Genomic DNA, 15,467 nt, shown 5'->3' with positions numbered 1-15,467 from the left:
TAGCCAGGCTACACACAAGGAGTCAATGCATAATGTGAACGGTCCCCTTTGTGCAGAATTTGAAGGGTTAAAGAGATGAAAAATCTGTACGACACGCTTGCGTCTCTATACCTGTGGCCCGCATTATACCCATAGAATAAAATGTGCATTAACATCAACTTCACTCCGTGGGCTCATCAAGGAGACCTAAAACCTTTCTGCGGCCACCAATACCCCGTACAGGTTTGCCCATTCTTTTGCCCACAGACAGCCCATATCCACCCGTAAGGGCAGTTGTGACTAAGGGACTAACATAGGTAGCCTGGGATTTTAGAACACAGCAACCCTCTCTGCTTGGCTCCTGATTCATCTCAGCTGTGTTCACTCTCCTCATCACTGACCACACCTTCAAAAGGAGATCCAGAACCAGCATTCATCGCCAGTTCGTTGCCCCTGATGGGTGCTTAACCTGGTCTCATGTCTAGTTTATTCCAAGTGTTCATGTTCACGTCTAACCTTGTTAGTGCCTCGCTTCAGGACATTCTAACCACGAATGGACACCTGAGTCAGCAGATCACCTGAGCCACAGAACTTCTCGGAACCTCCAGCCTCGCCACGAGCCCACACCGACCTCCAGCCACGCCACGAGCCCACACCGACCTCCAGCCACGCCACGAGCCCACACCGACCTCCAGCTACGTCACGAGCCCACACCGATCTCAAGCCACGCCACGAGCCAAATCCGACCTTCAGCCTCGCCACGAGCCATATCTACCTCAAGCTACTTCACCTGCTTCACTTCGGCCTCCAGCCAAGATCTCAAACAACTCAGAATAACATTAAAACTTTACTTACCTACGTACTCACCTTGTGTTTTCCTTCCGGGTTCCAGCGCCTGGGTCTGCCTTGCCTAGCTTGCCATGACATGCTTTATAAATAAATAGAATGATTTTTTTTTATTTTACTTAATTGTTTTTAAATAGAAACCATTTTTTGAAAGTTCACTTCTGATCAAATTAATCTTCTTATGAATTCTAGGCAAAAACAGATTCCAGCTGACCACATGGCCTCACATTTTTGCAGTTTTTGGTATTCAGGCTGGAATATATCCTGAGATGGTTACTAAGATGTATTTTTTTGTCTGTTTAAGGCATAATAACATGCATGCAATTGTGCAGAAGCCAGAATAACAGCAGTCATTTCTGAGACAAATGAGATTTTTCACAGTTAAAATTGTAAGAACAGTAAACTACAACCGGCTAATTGTTTCTGGGGAAACTAAAAAAAACACGATGGCTCGGTCATATCTTGTTCTAAGTTAATCCTGGCCAGAAATGAATCAATGCAAGAAACCAAGCAAGAAGATGTGTATATATGAAAGAAAAATACAACTTTAAGAATATCACGAACTTTACTTATTTGTCACCTTGCAGTCAATGAATAAATTGTTAATTTATTAATTTCATTTTGTTATTATCAATGGATGTCTCTCATGATCCGTATCCTTTGGAGATGATTTATGCAGTTCCCAACATCTGCATTATATGCAGGAAATGATGTCCTGATTAACAGACATGGAACATCTTGATTCATTTAGCTTCATTATTAACACCGTCTGTCAGACACTTGTGTGGACATCAGTAATTGATCTCCATCATCATGAGAAAAACAAATTCTTTTTGGATTGAGGACATTTTTTTTATTTGTTGCTGAGGACAGATTTTCATTTGTGTGTGTAAAGTTATTATCTTAAACAAATACTTCACTGCAAATAGCTGGAGATGCATTTATGTGTAAAATGGCTGGCTAACCATCTGTCCCGCCCGGACCAATTCTGTTCGGCAGACAGCTGTAAAAGTCTAAACTACAGTAGAATCAGACTGTCACGGTTTTAGTTTCCTTGCTTTTGTGTTCTGGATCTCTTTTGTTTCTGTCATGTTTTGAGTTCAGTTTCCTGTTTTATTTTGAAAGGTTTCCTGTAACAGTATGTTGTTGTTTTGAGTTTTTTGTCTGTATGTATTTAAGTCCTGTCTTTCCCTTCCTCCTGTGCTGGTCCATATTATGCTCTCCCCTGTTTTGAGTATTTCGATTTTTTGGTAGTTTGGAATGCCTGCTTAAGCAGTGGTTTTTGGTTTTTAGTTTGTTTACCTTAGTAAAGATCTTGTTCTCCTGGAACTCCTGCCTTTTCCTCTCTGCATCTGGGTACTCCCTCAACCCTCCGTCATAACACAGACTGGTTAATTAGCCTCATTTAAAGGATGCACAACCACCTGCTGGATGATTGTCTTTAAAAAGTTCAAAAGAAAACATAGGGATGCACTGTCATTTTTAGGATGTTGAGGCAGATATCCCTATAGATTATGTGAACAAGTTACACTTCACCTCACCAAACCCCAACAGCATGTCAGGCTTCATTTGTTTCAGATGCTGGACTGAGTCTTGTGTGCAAAAAGACATTTAACTTATTAATTCCCATTAACATTCAGTGCTTCTCTGTTTCTACATTACCACTAAGTTTGTGTACCCTCGATAGCCATCTTTGAGAGTACACTTTCAACATTTATCAAAGTTGAGGAAAAGTTTTGGTATTGGCAAAAAACAATAGCTAGATATATTTAGATCAGGGTTCTTTAATAATAAGTTCACACCGGCCTCAGTAATGCGCGTTCAAGTGTCCACTACCATTGAAAGGTCTACATTTCAGGGTTCCACGTTCAAAACTCTCATGTTTATGTGTAGCTACACACGTTTTTAAGTCAATTTTCGGGCTCTACATTCAAAATCTGCAGCCAGTGAACATGCATTGAAAATTAAAGCAGTTGACCTTTGACCAATCAGGGACTCAGATTTGGAAGTGTTGTATGGATGGCATCCTCTATAATTCACGGAAGTGCCAACTGTTTGAAAAATGATCATAAACTCTGGCCCCTGCCTTGCTCTCTCCTGGACCAACCGTGGGCCGGGTGGGTGGCTGCCTGGAGTGCGGGGCGGCTCTCCCTTGGGGGGTCCTGACTCGTTCCTGGGGTTGGGGTGGGGGGATGCCCAGAACTCCTGGGTGGTGTTGAGGTGCTCGTCTGGGGCTGTGGGCAGTCTTCGGGGGCGGGGTCCCACATTGGGCCTTCCAGGCGCAGCGAGGGGGCTGCTCTCCTGGTTGGGCTGGAGCTTGCACTCTTTGTTCCCCCATGCCTCCCTGCTCTCTGGCTCTGACGGCCCCCGTGGCGGTCCTGCTGGCCCTGGCCTGGGTGGCGGATGTGATCACCCGGGGGGCGGTTGTTGTCTATCTGCTACCGTGCGGGCGTTGGGGGGTTCTAACTGCCACTGCGGCGGGGGTCTTGGTGAGGGGATGGCTGGGCACTCTCCCTCCTTTTTACACTCCATCATCCATTTTAGAAGAACATAAACACTCACTTGAGCACAGGCGTTAGCTCACACTTGACCAAATAGTGCGTGATTTAATGAAATATTTTACACTAGTTGGTTTAACTGCACAAGTATGCGTGTGGAAACAATATTTGTATTGTGTACATGTTGACAGGTGAACGTCTTTGAAGCCAACAGGTATGTTTTTGGCATTTGGGTGTGTGTGGACAGACCCCGCCTTTATAGACTTGTAGTACATCTGAACCTCACTGGAATTAGTATAACCATCTAGAAACTTGTTGCTTTATGCTGCTTAATGGTTTTACCCCCCCCCCCCCCCCCTTCTATAATCACCCTCCTACTCCCCCTCTCTAACATCCCTCTCTCTCCTTCCCTCCTAAAGATTTTCAAATATGACTAAAATGACTAAATTTTGGCCTCGATTACAAAAGGGGTTTATTCAGACATACCTCTGGTTTGTCAGAAGATTCATAACCCCTGTTGTTAAAGTAAAATATATGTCCAACACAAGAGGCCCTCAGTCCTCATCTGCCTGCCCAGCTGTTGGACAGGACAAGTTAGAAAAAAAATGAAAAATGATCATAATAGACAACAAATATTTCATTCATCAGAAAAGTGCTGTGAAAAACAAAAGCCTAGAGCAACAATTCACAGCAAGCCTCTTCCAACTGGGAGTACATGCGCCAGTATTGGGTGGTAACAGTAAAGTGTGAACGTAATATGGGAAAAGGGTGTTCAAGAACTTCTGTTCAGTATGTTCCTGAATGCACACATGACCAGTGTGAAAGTAACATAACCCCCAATTTACACTGGTCCTTCTGCAGTTTGTCTTTTTTGAGTTGCGTGAGGAGTCTGTCTCATGACCGTCAGTTAATTTTCTCCCCTGGATCCCGGAGGAGTAGTTTGTCTTGTCACTCCTGTGTCATGTAGTTTGTCCTGCTCTTTTCACTCAACTAACTTTTAAACAGTCCTAACTGAATCCTTGTAAAATGTTTTTTGTCATATATGATGTCATGTTTTTGAACTGCCACAATTAAACTTTTATCCTCCATGGTGGTGTTATCCGTGGTGCTAACATGCACTACCGCATGAGCACGTCCGTCACCGTAAATATGAAATCAAGTTTTATTTTGAAAATGCAATGGAAAGCTTGCGTTGCAGTGCAGAGGGATGGACGTGGAACACAGACATGACACGGGTGATGGGAACATTCTGATTGATAAATAGACATTCTATTTTTTTGTCTATACACAACAGAGAAGCACCGCAGACGGACCAGTGGAAATCAGCCTTAAGGGGGAGGAACAATGTCTCTAAGCTTTCAAGCTCACTAATTCCACTGATTGAGTGGATGGACCATTTAAACCATGGATCACTAACACGGTGCCCGCGGGCACACAGAGAACACTGATTATTCCAACTGAATAATATTTTCCATCAATCATTGCAAATAATTGTAAGAAATAAGACATCAGAAAGTATTAACCCTTGTGCTATCCTATGGGGTCAAGATGAGCATTGACGTGTTATCCCTACCATGACAAAGGTGGATAAAGGTGGAGAGGATTTCATGTAATCCATGGGCACCAGTGAAGATCACAAATCATTTAAGAAAAAAGTTCAGCGCACTGTCTAGTGGGTCTAGATGACCTCACTCCCAATGTCAAAGTGCCTTGAATAGCACTAGAGTTAAGATCCATATCCAGAAGCTATACCAATAATTTCTTATGTGAAACTTAATAGTGTCTGGTTTAGTTTCAAAAAGATCTAGCCACCTGCAGATGTGTGATCTTGGTTCTTACATTATACAATACCATTAGGGAATTGAAGACAGTTTGAAATTTTCCAGCCATTGGATAAATGGCTCACAGTTTCTTACCCTTCCACAACGGTGGAAACTCAAATGACTCAAATAAATAAACTTGCAAATTCAGCTCTGTATGTAAACTCTGTGGAGGGTAAGGATGTAAGGTAGACACGATCATTCCCCAAAAGCAACCTCACCCTGATAGTTTATGTCACCAAGACCAAAAACATACATTAATAAAAAAAAGTTGAAATGTAATTTCAGCTCAGTGAAGATAAAATGCCCCTCTGATATGGTGTTGGGAGGGGTCAAGGCAGTGCCACACATGGCAGAGGGGTTGATGAAGGGTCTACAGCCCTGACAACTTATTTTTGGTGGGTTTATCCGTCAACTGTGTTGATTCCATTAGCCGAAGACTGACAGAGAGTGGCCGTGCTCCAAGCTCTATCAGTCCTTTATCAGAAGCTTGTGGGGGGAATGAGAGATGGAAAACTAAGGAGAAAGAGAAGGAGCGAGGTAAATAACAGCTGCCCTTTTTTTAACTGTATTACTCTCTGAAACACCAGTCCCCAAGTAATAATGACATCAATCTCTGATCTAGCATGACATGGGATTTATAGTCATGCATAGTGTATGATTTGAGGCTGGACTATTCAAAAGTCTTGCGGACAAGTTCACTCTTAAATATTATCACAATGGCAGTGAGGCTGAATTTGACAAGGAGGATGAGGACCATTATGCTAGCATTAAAGACACGCAGCATTATTCTGTTCCTGCTTAAAGTAAGCCAAAGTCCTAATACCCTTTTTGTGAAATTGACAAAGTGTAAAGCTACCACGGCTGCCGTCTTGTTATACCCTTTTCCCATGCACAGCCACATAAATTTCAGCTTCATTTCTTCCTTACACGATTGAAATCCAATTCCCTGGAAACTGGTTCCGAAAAGATACTTTGGGTCCTCAAAGTCATCTGTATTGGCTGTATGCATCTTCATTTAGGCCTAGCCGAAGTACACATTGGGCAAAAGAATGGGGTCATACTTCTATAATTCATGCTTGAAACCAAAGCTCATGTGTCCATCTTTACAGCCGTGCTGTCTTTGTGAAAGCAGCCAATGTTGGAAATGACTCTAAGCCTAAAACAACGTTCTAAAAATTTCAGTCTGCAGTTATTAGTAGATTTTACCTTTGAATTAGAAGTTGGCACCCACATGACATCTATTCGCTGTAATGATGATGACTATGCAGGTCGGAATCTGTTATGGGCTAAAGGAGCAGCTTAAAGTAGGGGTAGTTGCCAAATGGCAGAGAAGAATGAAATATTGCTCATTTGGAAGTTAATGAATGTGAACATGATTAAAAGTCTTTTTTTTCTGTCAAATTTACACCCAAACAATCAAGGCTGGTAAGAACTGGCTTAAAGTACAGCTTTGACAGAACAATTTGTATGATGCCCAAGAGCTCATTAGCTTGAGAAAGCTAATTAAAGCTTTTTGAATGGTTCCTTGACCTGCCTAATCTGCTGGGCAGGCAACCGTTGGAAAAGACAGGACAAAGTAGAAATCTTGATTAAAACTCAATAGGAACTCTGCACAGGAATTGATTATTGAAGCTCATTTCGAGTAATAGAAGTTGGGCTTTTTTGAGCCCTAACTGTAGGTCATTGAAAAATAGATGAAAAGTCAACCATTTAGTGACATGACCTTTAAACTGACCTTTGAAGGAAATAAGCAAACATTTCCTACACTTGAACAAAACATTTAAAAAAAAAGTTATGATTGTGTTATCTAGATTCACTGCCTCATTATTGCAGTAGAAATTTCCAATGAATGAATTTCTAAATCATTTCTAATAAATATTTAAATATAAAGTTTAGTGGATGGGGTCAGGTACAATAGACAGCAGATAATGCATCGTAGCAATAATTTGTTAGCATCTTAGTGTTCACAACCAATAGCTATTGGACAATATTGGTTCAAAGGTGGGCTTTGAAAATAACAGCTTTTATGACAATACAATTGTACAATTTCCAGGAAGATTTCCAGAACATTCTGCTAGCATGTACATACATTTTTAAACAAAACTTGTTACACAAAATCATCTATGGAAGTAATTCTGGAGCATAATTAAAAATAAGTGGAATCTGTTCACAGGGAAAAGGGTAATTTTTGAATTTCACATCTTTGTCTGGTTTGGTTGGCTTTTAGACACAGAACATTTAGAAGGAAAAAAAAAAGTCATAAGAGGACAAAACTATCTGAAAGATGTTAAAAAAATGAACTGTATATTTGGATAGTTTGTTCTTTATAATTTGTGCTCCCATTACTTTATCCTAAATGCCATATTTAACTTAAATCTCCAGTGATAAACATTATTTGAACTACCATAAATCTTTAACTATTTATGGTAGGGGTTTAAAAAATTTGTTTCAACAACAATTCAATTATATCGCAATTTGTCATTGACAATGCAATTCAGAGTCGATTTTGGTTCAATTTGAACTATTAGACTCACTAACCAAAAATGGATCCAGGACATCTTTAGCCAAAACTTCAAACAGTGTGACTCAGAGATAAATACCTACTGAATAGTGCAGGTAAAGTTTTTCAGATTCCTTGTATTTCTTCCAAGACAATAAAGTGTAAATTAAATATGAGTACAAACATACAAGTACCGTAATATCCGGGCTATAGAGTGCACCTGATTACAAGCCGGACCCATTACATTTTTGAAGCATAAACCATTTTGTACATACATAAGCTGCACCTGTCTATAAGCTACATGTGCCCACATTAAAACATGTGTTGTGGATTGAGGATGTGTATGTGCTGAAACCGCGCACGTGTGTGAGAAGGAGGAGGAGGGAGCGTGTGCAGCAGAAGGAGGGGAGAGCGCGCGTGCGGCGCAAGAGGGAGTGAGAGGGAGAGGGACTGAGGGCAAGAGCAGCTAAAGTGTGTTGGGGGTGTGTGTTTATGTTTGATACACAGAGTGAATACCAATGGCTAAGATGGCGGCGCGTACGGACGCAGCGTCTCGCAGCTCTTGGATAGTGGTATTACTTTCGTGTTTTTTGTGTTTCCTGTGCTGCTTTTTGTGCCCCTCTGCACAAGTAAACAACCACTTCAGCTGACAGAAGCTTTTGGACATCGGTTTTACGTTGCATCTTACCAACACGGAAGAGTTTTGCCACGCACACGGCATTCACACGGAGATAGCAAGACCAGCAGGTTCCCCCTGGTTTCTTTTTGGTGCCGGCAGGAGACGAAAACGGAAGAGAGACAGGAAGCAGAAGCGGGCCTGCCGCTCAGGCCTGCAGGAAAGACTGAGGGAAAAACTCCATAGGCCTCCTCTTCCAAGTATGTTCCTTGCCAGTGCACTATCCTTGAACAACAAAATGAACGAGCTGGAACTACTCATGGAAGGAAACCGCTATGACCGTGACTGCTGTGTTCTGGTTATATCAGAATCCTGGCTACACCCGGAGATTCCCGACACCATTCACCGCAGCGACCGTAACAAAGAAGGCTCCGGTAAGAGCAGAGGGGGAGGCCTGTGCATGTAAGTACACAATAACTGGTCAAAAGACAGCCAAATTATCCACAAACATTGTTCGCCGGACATAGAGTCCCTTTCAGTTAAATGGCGTCCATTCTACCTACCCAGAGAGCTATCAGCCGTGCTAATCACAGTTGTTTACATACCACCAATTGCTAACGCTAGGATAGCTCTCTCACTGCTAACAGACACAATACACAGACTAAAGATGATTCATCCCAACGGTTTTCACGCAATAGCTGGCGACTTTAATTAGACCAACCTGCCTAACTTTTACCAACATGTTAAGTGTAAAACCAGAGGGAAAAAAAACTTAGATCATGTTTACACAAACATTAAACATGCATACAAAGCCACTCAGCTTCCACACCGAGGCACACTCCAGTGCTGCACTAGCGGAAGAGCTGAACGCGTTCTTCTAACACTTCGAGACCACACCACTGCAGTCTGAAATCCCATCACCTCATCTTCACTCTGCTTGTAGCTCCAAACCCGATTGTGCAGACACAGGACGTGGCATGGATGTTCCGCAGGGTAAACTCCAGGAAAGCGGCTGGACCTGGTGGAGTTCCTGGGAAGGCTCTGTGGGCCTGCGCCGACCAGCTCTCCCAGGTTTTCACAAAAATCTTTAACCTGTCGCTAGCTCAGGCTTCCATCCCTGCTTGCCTGAAGTCATCCACTATCATTCCAATACCCAAAAGGTCATCTACAGCGACTACCGTCCAGTTGCACTAACCCCTGTCATCACCAAGTGTCTGGAACGGCTGCCTTCCTCCAACCTTCGAACTCCACCATTTCGATGACAAAGCAAACAGATCAACAGAGGATGCCAAATCCTTCACCCCCCACACTGCGCTGAGCCACCTGGAACACAGAGACACCTACGCCAGGGTGCTCTTTGTGGACTATAGCTCTGCCTTTAATTCTATCATTCCTGACATTCTGGTCAGCAAACTGTCTGACATAGGACTCTACCCACTCTGTTCCTGGATCAAGGACTTCTATACAAACAGACCACAGACAGTCAAACTTGGTCCTTACTTCTCCTCCACCCGGATGCTGAGCACAGGCTCCCCACAGGGATGTGTGCTGAGTCATCTGCTGCACACGCTCTACACAGCAGACTGCATGGTGTCAGGAACTCGTAGGTGAGGACACAGGCGCAGACGCAGGGACTAGTAGTCAAATCGTAGGTTTTAATATTACTCGTATTACTCGTAACAACAATCCAAAACGATCCCGTGACAGGGACAGGATCAGTGCAGGCTAAATACCCTCCAGGTGATTCATCAACAGGTGAGACCCGATAAGGTAAAGACAGAACAAACGAGCAGAGAAAAACAAACCGGAAGTGTCAAAACAAAACCCAACAACCGCCCTGGCCCAGAACCTGACACATGGTTGCTGCATTACATATGTGTTGTCCACTGTGATGCACTTGGTCATTTTTTACGTTATAGTCAAATAACCCTACCATGCCTCAATCCAAACGTTATTTTCCAATATTGATTTAATCAAATTATTTCTTTTTCATATGATTTTATATTGGTAAAGTTTAATTGGATTAACAACTTGCCTCAGACAGATTGATCTGGTTGGATCACAGAAATATAAATCAATTCATTGATTAATCATAACACCCCTAGTTTACCGACTTGATGTGATTTGTACTAATGTGCGACGCTTAGCAGTAGTGAAGTGTTTACCCATTCAATGTGAATCAGCTGATTCTTTTGGGAAGACGCAAAGCCGCTTTCTTCCATGTCAGAATCCTTTCGATGTACGTTAATTGCATAAACGGCCGAAGAGCTACGGTAGTTAAAAAAGCGTGGGTAATTCAAGTGTTCGCTGGCAGCTTGTTTATTTATTTTCATCAAATATTTCTTTCTTCAACATGTGAATGCATCTTCACATACCCACCATGTGATGACGTCCACATGGTCTTTCGTTCTAGCTTGCCGCTGAGTATGGTTTAGATTTTAGCTTTTCTGTTTTGCCTCTTCTCTTTATCCATTGCAGGGATATTTTGTCACAACCAGCTGGCCAAGACAGAATATTAATCTGCTAAAATCAATGCGTACGTGAGCATGAAAGACAAAAGAAGGTGACTCTTACTACACTCTTATTTTGCTAAAGCACAAAGACACCTCTTTATCATGTCCCTCTGAACCTTCTGTTCAAGAAAGGCACATGAAAAGTCTGCAGCATACCCAGAAGAACAAAGATCAATCCCACTGAGCCGAACAGGGCACTCCTAATAGAGCTCCAAATTAAATAACGCTGATTGATCATCTTCCCACTTTATCTGCTTTCTCTGATTGGGTGTTGTGATCCCTTTTGTGTTACTCTGCTCATTAGCATTTCTGAAATCCAGAATCTAATTTCCCATCACTGACTGCCCTGGCAGGGATCATCAATTTACAAATGTTATATAACTAAGAAAAACGAAGAAACGTAGGTTAAGAGGAAGTTAGCTGTTACTGACACATGCTATTTATACAGTATCTCTACTCATATTTTACAATACAGAGTATTGTTTTTTTTTTATCTGATCCTTCACTTTGGACAAAGACCAACTTGTTTTTAAACAAAATATTTGGTTTTATGACAAAATTAACACAATACTTAATGTAAATAGTCAAAGTAGTAGCCATAGTTACCGGTATATAGGTATATAAAAAAAGACAATTAATAAACAGAATAATTGATATTATTGGTCATGTTGTCATAAGGACAAAATGGAGTTCTCCTCCTGGCATATATTACACTGAGCAAAACCCCTTAACAGAAATGAAAACATGTTTAAATTAATACTTTAGGGGTAATCACTATATTTTCAGGCCAGTGGACACAATTAATTTACTGGCCACACATAAAATTTTGCCTTGCTTGGCTCTCGGCAGCAGCTAATTTTTTGGACCATAAAACTAAATTTTTGCCTGTATTATTATATTATTTGCCAGAATTAAGTATATTATGTAGAAACGTCCATGCGAGAAAATGAAGTAGACTTCCCACAATGCAACTCATTTTTTATACACCATGAACTATATGATTTCAGTGTATGCTGCCTATTTGTATATGTATGGATCAGAGATGCCCATTCATACCGTTCATGTTTTTGTTTGGTTTAGTCACAAACCAAAGTAGTATATGTAATTAAATATCAGATTTTTAATGGTATATTTTGTTTAGTTGTTATCTATTTATATATTTTATTTTATTTTGTGGTTGTCACACCCCTTTTTAAGTCTAGGGGTAATTGGAGGGGCATATAATAATAAGTAAATGTTTTTGCCCATTTTAAATTAACAAAACACCATTGCATTGTCTCCATAAAAATATAACACGTTTATTTACAAATTAATTAATGAAAACCAACAAGAACTTAAAGTGAAGCAAAAAGGCTTCAGGATGAAACAAGGCCAAAATAACAAACAAAACCCCACCTAACTGAACTTTGAAATTGCGAATGTGATGGTAGCATTATGCAAAACATGTAGAAAACAATTAAAAAAAAGCCTTAGGTTTTTGAAGGGGTTCTAATGGAAAATTAGCTAAATTCTGGTTGTTATTACTCATGTCAAAGCGATTATGAAAGGTACACAGTGCTCCATTAAAATGTTAGACTGTTTTATTTTTTTGAGTTGCAAACACAATGCTAATGTGTAGTGGTGTCAAACTGTGTTTTTTTATTTTTTTTTTTATGTGCTACCAACGGGGTTGGAAGTTAGCATAGTCATCCTATAGTTTGTTTACGTGTTGCAAACAAAGTTGGGTGATTTTGTAAATACGCTAATGCAGCCAATGTATAGCAGTGTCAAACTGTGCTTTTTTTTTGTTTTTTTTTGTTAGTTTTTACAAGTTACCAACAAGGTGTGGAGTTGGCATGGGTCAAAGTATCGTAGTGATGTATTGCAAACAGGGTTCGGAGTTGCAGATGTTGCGAATACTCTAACACAGCTAACACTTTTTAAATCGGCTAACACTCCTAACCTGGCTAACATGTAGCATGTAACAAACAAGTTCTAGAGTAACTGAGATCGCAGTTAATAAGAGCTGACTGACAGACTTATGTCTGAGTTTTTTTGTCTCACTTTATGCGTCTTACAGTTTGGTGCGCCGTCTGCATGACAGTAATTCGAAATCCATTTATTGACAATGTCCCAAATAATTTGGTCTGCCCTACAGTGTGGATAAATACTTTAAATATACAGTATATACATGTTTTTTTTTGGTCTGTCAGCGCAAAACAATATTGCGTGGATTACATTTTTTTTTCTCCAATAGTAGTTTCTAAAGAAGAAAGCATTGGAAAGCTCAAAGCATGTCAAATATTCTGGATGAGTGCAAATAATTTGTACTCGAGCAAGCTGCTGCACAAATCTAACCCACAGGATTGAAAGTGCTGAAATGTGTCATCACAGACACATTTCAAGTCTGTAACCATCTATTTGGCATGATTTTCTCTGATCATTATCGGATCATGATACTTTTGCCAGTATTTTATGTTTTTATGCTATGAAAGACAGTGTTGTCACAAACAGAATATCTAAGTCGAAGGGCGGCTGTGGCTGGATGTGCACACCAGTGTGCGAGAGAGCATTACAGAGGGGTAAAAAGATATGCCAAGTGTGGAATAATGGTCTGGCATGTGTGAAAGTGAACACTGTGATTGGGATTAATGACCTTATGGGAGTCTAAAGTGGGCATAATGAGCTGGAAAAGGCATATTCTAGATAAACCCGCAGGAATGGTAATGGAACAAACTGCTGGAGTCAGGGCCCAGTGTTGGGAGATATCGACTGCAGATTTAGACTTGATGGATTTCATTTAAAAGCAGAGTGATGAAGCTCTTTGATATGGGTTTACAACCAGATCCTGGTGTTTGTTGTACTACTAAATATAAAGGATCAGTCATAACCAAATGTAATGAAACACTAATGGAACTTTCTCTTTGCGTGTATTTTTGTGCAAAACATAACATTTTTATAAAGCCTTATATTTTGGTCATAAATGTTATTTTCAGTAACAAGTCATCTTTCAAAACCTTGTCTCAGGTTGTAAATAAATATGTGAAATGTACAGATTGCTTCACAATTCAGACATGTATAAGATGAGGTCAAAACAGGCTACCGATCGCAGAAAATCATGATTATATCAAGAAAAGGGGAAGGTCTAAAAATTGGGGGGAAAAAATAGTGTTAATTAGTCAATGAGATGATAGGAAATATTAGCTGTAAAATTGGTCTTTTATCCTTGTTTGGAGAGCATTTTTAAATTCTCTAAGCCAGTATTCCCCAACCTTTTTCCGGCCAGGTATCAGTTTAATGTCAGATAATCTTTTTAAGGAGCGGCTTGTACAAGGCTGTCGTGGGTGTCCCCAGCCTACAGTTTCTCTTAACTTTGGAGGGTAAAGTTTATCTTCATCTTCTGTGAAACCTCTACAGCTGGTTTAAACTTTGTTCGTACACTAGATTTTAATTTTATATCATGTTAAAATGTGATATTGTTTTTCCTTCCCAGGGGTCCGTGGCGCAGGGGTAGATAATTCAACCTCTGGTTGGAAGATTGCAGTCTCTTGTCCGCCCATGTGTTGAAGTGTCTAGGGTGACAGTCTGAGGCTCACGTTGCTCCTGCTGGTTATTTTGGTGCCACTGTTTGGCAGCGGCGCCACCATCAGTATGTGAATGGAACTGTAACTGTAAAGCGCTTTGGGCCTTCTAGAAAAGTAGAAGAGTGCTATACAAGTGTACATCATTTTTACCATTTAATCCATAACTGTCAAAGTGGAACCTAAAAGATCAGAAAAGATCAGACATCAACTTCAGCATTGTCTGGCTAATACTGGTATTTATTAAATCAAATCAAATCAAACTTTATTTAAAAAAAAACACTTCTAATGCCTTGAGCAACTCGAAGCACTTTAACATTTAAAACCAAAAACACACACAATATTACAATAAAAACCCAACCCACCCTTCACCCTTCCAACTCCCCACATGACCCCACACGCAATAAATACTTATAAAAGAAAATTTTATAAGAAACTTAAGGCTTGGTTCGACAGTGAGGAAACAATATCTGGGAATCTCTTCATACCAGGAGCCAGCTCGGCCATAGGAACATCGACACAGTGCAAACCCAGACCGGGACAGCAAGGGGGTCCACTTCACAGCCGGGAAGCTGCAATGTTGAATTCCAGCTGCCTCAGAAAGGGCGAAAACTGCGACAACAACCACCGACCAAGCCAGCACGTCCTGGCAGAAAAGATCCTCACAAGAAACACTGGGGCTTAAATCATGATAAGATGCTAAAATTGAAGACAAAAGATTTAAAAAACAAAAACAAAATTGAGAATAAGATTAAATGCATACTATAAAAATATATACATTAAATAATATGTGTTAAAACTAATAGAATAAATAAGCAGATCAAATAAACTAAAAGTGAAATTAAAACTCTCAAGTGCTTAAAATAATCTTTGAAAAAAATCTACATGTATACATATAGAAGAAAGCAAAGACATAATTCAGATCTCATTTCTGAACTGTCTCAAGAAATAATTATTTGACTCCTATATTTTATTAATATCTGCAAACTATTCACATGTTTGCAAAGGCACATTAATCATAGATGGTTTATAGTTTTAAAAGCATGACCTTTGTACCTAAAAAGTTCATTTCTGCACAGTAACACATTCTCACGCAGCTTAGACCTGCTGACACTACTGCTGGATCTTGAGA

Source organism: Oryzias latipes, chromosome 11 (assembly GCF_002234675.1).
Source record: "Oryzias latipes chromosome 11, ASM223467v1".
NCBI lineage: Eukaryota > Metazoa > Chordata > Actinopteri > Beloniformes > Adrianichthyidae > Oryzias > Oryzias latipes.
Note: the sequence above shows the minus strand (reverse complement) of the source record.